The sequence below is a fragment of the Eubalaena glacialis genome, chromosome 9 (genome assembly GCF_028564815.1).
Source record: "Eubalaena glacialis isolate mEubGla1 chromosome 9, mEubGla1.1.hap2.+ XY, whole genome shotgun sequence".
Classification (NCBI taxonomy): domain Eukaryota; kingdom Metazoa; phylum Chordata; class Mammalia; order Artiodactyla; family Balaenidae; genus Eubalaena; species Eubalaena glacialis.
In genome coordinates this window covers 8,854,235-8,864,873 of record NC_083724.1, presented here as the reverse complement: position 1 = coordinate 8,864,873, position 10,639 = coordinate 8,854,235, and positions in this window count along the sequence as shown.

Sequence of the window (10,639 nt, the reverse complement as noted above, 5' to 3'; positions counted from 1 at the left end):
TGTTACTCTTGAATTCTCACCACAACCCTACAAGGTAGGTGCTATCGTTGTGCCCATTTATCAGATGAGAAAAGTGAGGCTCGGAGAAGGGAACAGACTTGTCCAAGGTCATGCAGTCAGTAAGAGGCAGCGTCTGGACCGGATTCACCCTGCAACTTTACAAGGTCCTGCTCCCCACTGAAGGACCAATTACCCCAGCACACAGAAGCTGTGCTTGGTGTCTCAGGGCAAAGTCACTCAAGAGAGGTTCCAGAACCAACCCTAGAGTTACTTTTGCTCAGATTTTTTTCCCCCTCTTTATTTCAGTAGGTACATCTGACCAGTATGGTTTAGACAAAGGCTCTGAGGGTTGAAAAGCAAGGGACTGGGGGTGCGGGGGTGGTGGTGGGATGAATTGGGAGATTAGGATTAACATATATACACTAATATGTATAAAATAGATAACTAATAAGAACCTGCTGTATAAAAAAATAAATTAAAAAAAAAAGAAAGAAACTGGAAAAAAAGAAAAGCCAGGGACTCCTTTGGTGGGGGCTGAGGGGGTCTCCCAAGGGCATGAAGTACATGGCTGTAGGGCTTAGAAGATGGTGGGTACAATGTGGTGGATGAGTGTGCAGCCACTGGAGACAGGCAGATTCCTGCTCAAATCCCAGCTCTGCAACCTTGGCTGAGTCTCAGTTTCCCCATCTGTAAGATTGGCCGGGGGTGGGGGTGGGGGTGGGGGGGTAATAGTACAATCTTTTACAGAGTTTTCAGTGAGTAACATTTGTTTTGACACCCAGTAAAATGGGTACTGACTAAATGAGAGCTATGGTCATATCATCACTATTTGTATTTTTGCATCAACTCAACACACCCCGTAACCAAGTTAGTTAACAAATGGTCTTCTGGATCAAGGGGAGCAATGTTGTCCAGCAGAATTAAAGGTGGCGATTCGGGTGTGGGCCCCAGGGCAGGGATCCAGTGATTGGGCTTGGATCCACCCAGTAGCTGAGGGCCCATGCTGGAGGCTGCCTAGGGCTTTGGAGTCGGAGTGGGCGTGGGGGGCGGGGGCGGGTCTTAGTTCAAGTCCTAAGTTTGTCATTTGCTAGATGTGCACCCTGACTGGGGCAGATGACATTCCCTCTCTGAATCTCAGTTTCCTCTTCTGTCATATGGAAATAACAGTATCTTCTCCCCGGGTGTGTTTTTTTTTTCCATGTTTGTTTTTGTTTTTGTTTTTTTCCTGAGAATTAATTACAAGTGAAGGGCTAAGTACAGTGCCTGGTCTATAGTAAGCACTTGGTTAATGTGTAGGCATGTTTGTGTGTGTATTTTGTTTTGTTTCTACTCAGATGTGTGTGTTGGGGGGATCCTCTCCAGGATCTACTGGTAGGAGGCTGGAGACACCATCCCCGCAGGTCCTGCCCTCACCCTCCCCTGATGAGCACCTACCTTTCTGAGAGCACGTTCCTGGGGTCTCGCTCCTCTTCTTTGTCTGCCCTGGGGTCCTCAGGTTTTCTCATGGGGCCCACTTCCACTGCTGAAGGGTTGGGTCCCACTGCTGGGGTGTCCTCCACGGGGGCATCGGTCCCCACCATCACCTTCTTGGCTGCCTCCAAGCCTGGGGGGTCAGGCAGCCCTCGGGGCACCACATGGGGCTCAGGGCCAACCTCCAGGGCCTCCTGGGTGGCCTGTTGGTCCCGAACCTTCTTGATGCTGGGGCGAGGCATGGTGCCCATGTGGCTGTACATGTCGCTGGAGCGGGCATAGGCTGGGGGGCTCTTGGGGACTGTCACCATGTCATCCTGTGTGGCATCAAAGGTGTCAGCCTCCAGATGGGGCCGGATGCTGGTGGAGGCCAAAGATCGTCTCAGAGTGAAGGACCGAGGAAGGTTGGAGAGACTCCCAAAGCCCTTGAACTTGAAGAACTCTGGCAGGGGGAAGGGGAGGGAAGGAAGTTAATGATATTGCCAGCACTAATAATAATAACAATAAAATATTCGTGCAGTTCCACTCATTGACAGTCCAAGGAGGGTTAGGAGTTTCACTGACACCCCCTCTAACTGTTATGGTATAATATGGCAGCTCTGGAATCGCATACCCTGGGCTTGAATCCCTTGAATTCCACATCCTAGCTGTGTGACCTTAGGCAAGTCACTTGACCTCTCTGAGCCCCATTCTCCACATCAGGCAAATAGAGATTATAGTACCCATCTCCTATGGGCAATGGGAGAACTGAAGAAAAGCATGAACTCAGCATGTAAATAACATGCTTAACATGGTACCTGACACACAGAATAACCTCCCTAAGAAGTAATGAAGATGATGATGATGATCACAATAAATGCCTCTGCATTTGTCAAACATGCTGCATGCATTAATTACTTCACTGAATTCTCAACACAACTCCATGACACAAGTTTAATCCCCCATTTTCTAGATGAGGAAATTGAGGTTCAGAGCTGTGACATGACCTGCCCGAGGTCACACAGCAGGAGGTGAAGCATGTATGTGTGTGTGTGTGTGTGTGTGTGTGTGTGTGTGTGACGTGTGTGTTGGGGTGGGGAGGGGGCGTTTGAATGAGGCTCTGTGCCCCTGAGGTGAAGATGAAATGAGAAGGGGGTTGTCGGGAGCCTGAGGGTCCCACTCCCTGCGGTTCTGTCCTTCCTGTCAGCTGAGCCTGGTGTTGGGACTCGGGCAGCAGTGCTCGGGTGATACCATCTCCTCGTTTCCGCAGGGGTGCATGCGAGTTCCCTCCTCCCTGTCCCCAGCTGTGAGACTGCCCCTCCTCGCAGCCACCACCATCTGACTGACTTCACTACAGCCTCCAGATAAGCAAAAAGGAAAAACCCTGGCATTTTCCACTTCCTCGGCATCCTGTGCCTCCTCAGGTCCTCACAACCATGATGGAATATATAGGTGGGATGCCCCCATCTGACCAGACAGAAAACTGAGGCCCAGAGAGGGGAAGGAATTTGCCCAGGGTCACAAAGCAAGGCTGAGCCTGGACAAGGGCCCAGGGCTCTGGATTGCTGGGGTCAGTGTTCTGGGGCTTTCCTCCCAGTCCTGCCCACCCCCTCACTTGGTCTTATTCTCTGCCTCCTGACAAATGCTGTCAGAAGATGCTGAGGCTCTGCTCTTAGAAAGCTATGCCATGGGGCAGAAATTGTGCCAACGACTGCCTTCTTTCTCAGCACCAGTTGTTTTGTCCCCTGGGGACTGGGGGTCTGGAGGAAACAGTAGTGGGGCAGGGAGGGAAACTGAGGCCCAGAGTCCAGGAACTTGAGATTGAGCCCTGCTCTGTAGCCCCATATGACCTCAGGCAAGTGTCTTGGTCTCAGTCTTTTCATCTGTGGAATACAGTCATAATCCTTGCCCTGTCTACCCTCCTCCTGTGCTGTCAGATCAGAAGAATCAGGGGAAACCGAAGTTTGCTGGGACCAGGAAGGGATCACCAAACTGGGGGAGAAGTGATGGGTGGGTGTGGCCCCTCACTGAGTTGCTCTGGGTCCCAGCGGCACTGCTGATGGGGACACGGGACAGGATCTCATGGCACACACCCCTCCCCCCGCCTCAGCCACAGCAACTCCCAGCCTGAGACCCCATGTGAACCAGGCCCAGAGGCAGGGGGTGGACTGCGTGGAGGTCTTCCCTGGCCCAGCCATGAGGTCAAAGGCAGCCAGAGGACACGCAGACGAATGGAGAGACTGAGAGTTGGGGTGGGGAGAGACAGAGAAGTAGAGACGGGCAGAGACAGACCAGAGAAGAACAGAGATGGAGAGCCTAACCAGCTGGAGAGAGAGAGATACCGGGCCAGTGATGGAGAGATGGCGACTGGAAACTCAGAAGCAGAGGCCTCTGGAGAGAGACAGAGATGGACAGAAAGAAAAACAGAAACGAGGTAGAGTGATGAAGAAGCAAATACAGAGAGGCTGAGATGGACGGACAGACAGAGGGATGAAGGACAGTGCAAACAGCACCCTGCACTCACTGAACTTTTTGCTGGCCTTCTTCGTCCCCTCTGTCATCTTGGCAAGTCGTGCAAAGCCCCCGGCTGGAAGGCAAGTGGCCACTTGAAGCTCTGGACATCAACGTTGAGATGCCTCCCTCACCTCCCCTTCCCCTTTCTCGCGCCCTCTCACTCGCTTCCTCTGTGTATTTTTAAACCAGTGAAACTCCCACAGCCCCACCCTCCCCATCCTCTCTGCAGGGGGCGGAGGCAGGGGCCTCCCCCAGTCCTGGCCCCTGTGGGCCTCCTCCTTGGCCTCGGCCTCGGGGAGGCAGGGGACAGACCGCAAGCGCGTGAGATCTGGAAGGTCTGGGAAATAAACCACAGACTCTGGGAACAGAGCCCACTGGGCTGGGGGCCTCTGGGGACCTGCCAACAGCTGTCAGGGGGTCTGGCCAGCAGGCTGGGAGGGTGCAGGGAGTCAGGCCTGAGGGCAGGGGGGTTTATTCTAAGCCTCAGTGCTGGGGGACGCACTGGCAGCGGTGGATAGGAGAGTGCCATGGTTTGGCCTGGGGGCTCTGGGACCACCCAGACCCAAATTCAAGTCTCGGCTGGCCACTTTGTCACTGTGTGATCCTGGACTAGGGAACTCACCTCCCGGAGCCTCAGTTTCCTCTCTGTGAATAGGGGGTATTTGCAATGCCCACCTCACAGAGTCCAGTGCTTGGTACAAAGCCTGGCACAGAATCAGTGCCCACCATACTCCTTTTCAAGCTAGCAGGGACGTGGCGATAATTTAGTCCACCACCCCATTGTACAAAGATAGGAAAACCGAGGCACAGACAGGCAGAAGGATTGCCCCAGGTCATACAGTGGGTTGGTGGCACAGACTGGATTACAACTTGCCCTTTCAGGCCCCTTAACCCACAGCCTGGTGTTTTTCCACCCTACAACCCCCGTGTGTGTGTGTGTGTGTGTGTGTGTGTGTGTGCGCGCTCACGTGGACAGGACAGAGATGAGGAAACGAAACCTCTCCTACACAGGTTGTCCCTGACACCTGTGGAGGCTTTCAGCAGCTGCTGGGGGCGGTGCAGCTGAAAGACCAGGAGCTTCAAATCCTGGCTCTGAGTGCTGCTGACAAGTTACTTCCGCCTCTGAAGCCTCAGTCACCTAATCTCTAGAATAGGCACATGTGCAAGGTATGCAGTCAACCCCCAGAGGCTCCAGCATGATTGGACATTATTATCCTGGCCCCAGGGCTGGCAACTGGGGCTGTGATAGGTGCAGTTCAAGGTCAGATGGGGCCCATCCTGCATCCTCCATAAAAATAATGACTACTAACGACTAACGTTTTCTGGTCACTTAGTATGTGCAGCCACAGGGCTCAGTTCTTCTGCCCTAAGAGGCAAATGCTGTTTCTCTTGTCCTCATTCTACTGATGTGGAAACTGAGCCCCCCCCCCACCAAAGTCAAGTTACCTGGAATTGGGATCTGCCTGTCCAGCTGTGGAGCCTGAGGTCCTAACTTCCACACTCATAACTCCCGCCACCCTCTGGCAGCTGGATGATAGACCTTGGCAGAGGAAGGGTCTGCTGAACCTTCTCGATGGGATGAGGGGGAACCTGAGGCCCTGGAGGGAAAAGGGACACAGCCTGTGAGACAGAGGCAGCAAACAGGCCTGGATGGGACAGGTGTTCAAAGTTCAAATGAAAGGATGGGATTTCTGGACCATGGCCTTAGGAGGATAAGGAGGGGTACAACTCCAGCTCCCTCTACTGAGCACTGACCATGAGCCAGGCATGGAGCTGGAAGCCCCTACAGATCGTCACAGCCCTGTGAGATGATCCTGGTACTGTCCCATTTCACAGATGAGGGAACTGAGGCTAAAGAGGAGCAGAGACTAGACAGACAGATACCCAGGTGTTCTAACTCCCAGGCCAGTGTCCCTTCCCATCTCTGGGTTGTTGTCAGAAAAGGGAGAGGGGCCTGTGGCCTGGTGGTAGCTGGGGGTCTTCCTGGTGGGAGGTGGAGGGTGGGTCCCCCAGCTTCTCTTCCAAGAGGCAGTCACGGTGATTTGGGCTAAATGCTGAGGCTGTGGCATCAGCCAGTGCTGGCTTCCTGGCCAGGCCCACTCCCAACTTACCGTGTGATCCTCCATAAGAGACTTTACCTCTCTGAGTCTCAGTTTCCTCATCTGTGAAATGGGGTCACAGTAGCCCCCACTTCCTGGAGTTGTTGGGAAGACGAAAGGAGCAAATGATGACCCGGGCCAGTACACTGTGGCCTCAGCAAACCCTGGTGGTTGTTGCTGAGGGATGGGGGTGGTTCAGGCCAGGGGCAGACCGGCACAGGCCAGGAAAACCCCAGGGCAGGCACGTGGTGTGAAACCTGGGAGTCCCAGCCACGACGAGGCTCTGTTGCCATGGTGGAGGGGCCTTGTCAGCGCCAGGCTAGCCCTGCCGTTGGCCCAGGTGCCAGGGCAGTTGCTGCATCCCTGAGAGGATGAATGGGGCTCAGTGTGGTGGCTCAGTGTGGCGGCTCCGCTGAGCTCAGAGCCCTCTTTGTGCTGCCTCGAGTGGCCGTTGGGAGTGTGGCTGGGGACCTGCTGGCGGGTGGCTGTCCCCCAGGCCCTCCTCAGCCGGTGCTGGAGGCCAGCCCAGCCCCACTCTGCAGCGCTGAACACACAAGCGCTTTCCCACCTCCAGGCCTTTGCTTGGGCCATACCTGCACTCAGAATGCCACTTGTCCCTCCACTGGCTCTACCTTTTGCCTCCACTGAGTCCCTGAGGTCTGATTGAGCCATAGTGCCCCAGGAACCCTGCTCTGATTTCTGTCCCCTGCCTCCTTGCCCTCCTCCCCCCAAGTCTATGACACCGTTGTCTGCAATCTGACCAGGTGCTATCAGGGATTGGAGGCTTTCTATGTCATAGTCAAAGGCATTGGACCCAGGCAAACCTGAGTTCAGACCCCACCTCGGGCAAGTCACATCAACTCTCTGAGCTTCATTTTTCTCATCAGTAAAATTGGACAAATACAACATCCCTCACAATATCCTGTGGCAACGAAATAACATGTTTATACTGAGAGTTATCATCTGTATTACATTCACTTTTGTCTTTATATGCATGTTCCAAACAGACCTCATGCTCCGTTGAGAGAAGAACTGGCCTCATGCATCCATATTGGCCTCAGGCCTGCTATACTGTAGCACTCAGTAGATACCTTTCCCCAGCTTGACTCAGTTGTCTTATATTGGGGGACAAAGAGACCTGGCTTTGAATCCCAGCTCCATAACTCCCTCGCTGCATGGCCTTGGGCAGGCCACTTCACCACTCTGAACCTCAGTTTCTTCTTCTGTAACTTTGGCCCCATAATAGCAACTTCCTAAGAGGGGTGCTATAAAGTTCTAGGGGTCTGACACATAACAACACGGGGCCGGGCACAGTCAGTACCCAGCCGGTGTGGGCAGAATGTCCATGGGATTGCAGGGCTGTGGGCATCACACAGCCACTCTCTGTCCTGTATCCCCCTATCCAGTGACCCCTTGTCTCCCCAGACAGACCGGCAGCCAAGAGCACCCCACCCCACGAGCCTTTCTTCTCTCAATATGCCCCGTACCCTGTTCCTACTCGGGGGAGGAAAACAGAGGGTCCAGGCCAGGGTCAAACAGCTGGCCAGTGGCTCCCTTTCCTACTCTGTGCCTCAGTTTCCCTAACTGCTAAATGGCAGCAGGACCAGAGGCTCTCTCAGAGCCTGATCAGTCAATTGGCAAACATTCCTGAGTATTGGCCACATGCCCTGCTTTGCCAGCTTAGCTGATCCATGGAAACAGGAAACATTTCCCTCAAACCAGCAAATCAGAAGTCAAAGTCAGTGAGAAATTGTTTCTGGCTAGGACCTAATTTCTTCTCACTTTCACCTGGGCAGCCTTCTGAAGGGCTTCCGACTGCTCCTGCCTGCCTTCCTCCCCAAGGGAGGGCTGAGGGCCTGAGGCCCTGAGGGGAAGTGACTGGCGATGTCGGGGTTCACGCCAGGGGTGGTGGGGTGGAGGAGATGACACCACCGGAACGTTTGCTGAGGCCTCTGCCCACAGGATGTGACTTAGGGAGGGCTCGTGAGAAACAAGTAGGGGCCCCAGCCTGAGAGTCTGATGGTGGAAGCCACACAAGCCCACGGCAGACCTACCCCCTCCAATGCTACTATCCCCTCCCACACCTCCCACCGGCATCCAAGGCACCCAGCCAGTGGTGCTGTGACATGACTGTGCCATGACTGTGCCCTAACTCCACCCTCAGCCCAGATGGGTGGGGTCCTGACACGGGTAATTGCTTGGGGTTGGCACCAGACTGACCTGGTTCAAATACCAGCAACTGGCCAGCCATTTGACCCTGGCCAATGATGGCACTTCTGAATTTCAGTCCTTCTGAGTACAGTAGAGGTAATAATAGTATAATATTGCTGAGTGAGAATTGAGATAATTCCCATGAAGTACAAAGCGTACAGCTTGGACCATTTATTTTCCCTTGATAAATTGTACTTACTACAATTGTTTTTTTTTTTTAATTAATTAATTAATTAATTTATGGCTGTGTTGGGTCTTCGTTTCTGTGCGAGGGCTTTCTCTAGTTGCGGCAAGCGGGGGCCACTCTTCCTCGCGGTGCGTGGGCCTTTCACTATCGCGGCCTCTCTTGTTGCAGAGCACAGGCTCCAGACGCGCAGGCTCAGTAATTGTGGCTCACGGGCCCAGTTGCTCCGCGGCATGTGGGATCTTCCCAGACCAGGGCTCGAACCCGTGTCCCTTGCATTGGCAGGCAGATTCTCAACCACTGCGCCACCAGGGAAGCCCTACAATTGTTATTTTCTCCCTCCTTGCCCTCCCCACCCCCAATTTAGCCAATGGCCACTCTGCTTCTAATAGTGTGCCCAAGAAGCTGACCCCAGATCACTCCGTGACATGCCTCAAACCCCTGCTGGTCTACACTGCCTTCAGGAGAGTGCTCTCTGCTCCTCACCTGACCCTCAAGACCTTCCCTGGCAGGGTCCCCCATGGCAGAACAGGGTCTCTTGGGACACCAGGATCACCAGACCCATTCCTGACTGCTCCTACAAGGAAGCTTCAAGGCCAAGCCATGTGAGCTAAGAGGTGGAGAGCAACCGGTGCGGGGGGCTTCCTGCAGGTAGAAAAGGTACTGGGGTGCAATCAGAGAGCACAGCCCTGAAGGCAGGGAGGCCCAGGGGGCAGGAAACAGTGTGGCCACAGCCTATGAGGGAAGATGGAAAGAGCCTCAAATGTCACAATTTGGTTTTTCCTGAAGACAGTGGAGGGAAATACATACAGACTCCACTTCAGAATGATCTGGCGGGTGCTCCGAGGGGGACAGATGGAGAGGGCAGACTGGGGAGGACAGGACTCAGGATCCATTGGCAGAGGACTGGAGAGGAGGGGCAGATAGAAGAGGTGCAGAGGAGTTGGAAAGACAGCCTTGTTGGGGGCTGGTTTTTGAGTAGGGCTGGAGGAAGAAAGAGGAGGCACCTGGAGCCAGAAAGGTATCAGAAAGATGCTGGGGAAGGGCCAGGGTAGGGAAAGGGGGCACAGGACCAGAGAAGGAGATGGGTGAATGGTGGGCTTGGTGCCTGGCACCTAAGGACAACAGGCCTCAAACAGCACGACTGCTGTCCTCCTGGACAGACTGTAAATAGCCTGAGTCAAGAGAATCCTCTTCAGACTCAGACAGACAAGGTTCGAGTCCCAGCTTTGTCACCGTGTGACCTTGAGCAAATGACCTCACCTCTCTGAGCCTCAATGTGCTCTTCTGTAAAATTGGTTAGTGATCCTGACTATGGGGCTGTTGATTAAGGATTCAGCAGGAACGCCCAGCACTTCCTGAGCACACTAGGGTGCAGAGTAAATGCTAGCTACTTTTGTGACTACTGACCCGGGGCGCGACCAGCTCGGGCGCAGCTCAGCGGGGACGGGGGTCCTGTGGGTTTCATCCCTGCCTCCCGGAGAACAGGGGGTCCAGGGCTGGAAAGCCTGGGCTTTGCTCGCTCGTCGCCTCCAATGTCGCCGCGCCCCCTGGCGGCTGTCAGTTGCCATATCAACGGCGGGTGGCAGGGGCCCGGGGAGGCGGCGGTGGGGGCCGTTCTCTCCTCCCCAGGCCGGAGGCCGCTCCCTCGGCACCTCCCGCTTTCGCCTGTGAGGGGGTGCACCCCGAGCTGGGGAGGAAGGGGCTCCCCGCGGCAGCTAGCATGTGTAGGTAAACTGAGGCACGCGGCGAGTCGCCCCGCAGCCAGGTGTAGAGCGCGGGGCCCCACCTCCGAAGGCGGAGGAGGGGCCGCGGGCGGTGACGCGCCGAGGGCGGCGGGCGGACAGGGAGCGGGCGAACGAGCGGGCGGGCGGCGGTGGCGGCGGTGGCGGTGGCGGCGGCGGCGGCGGCGGCGGCGGCGGCAGGTGCGGCCGCGAAGGGTGGGAGGGAGGAGTGAGGGGGCGGGAGGAGGGGGAGGGGAGGGCGAGGTTGGGGCACCTCCCCCTTTATAACGCGCCCCCTCCCGGGCTCTCGGGCCGCCTCCTCATCGGCTCTTCCCGTCCGGCCCCCTCGCCCGGCCGCCCCGGGCCCGGGCCCGGCCAGGGAGCCCCCAGGCCGCGGCTCGGGTGCCGCCCCCCCGCCCCGCGCCCAGCGCAGCCTGGCGGAGGCGGCGCCGTCGGAG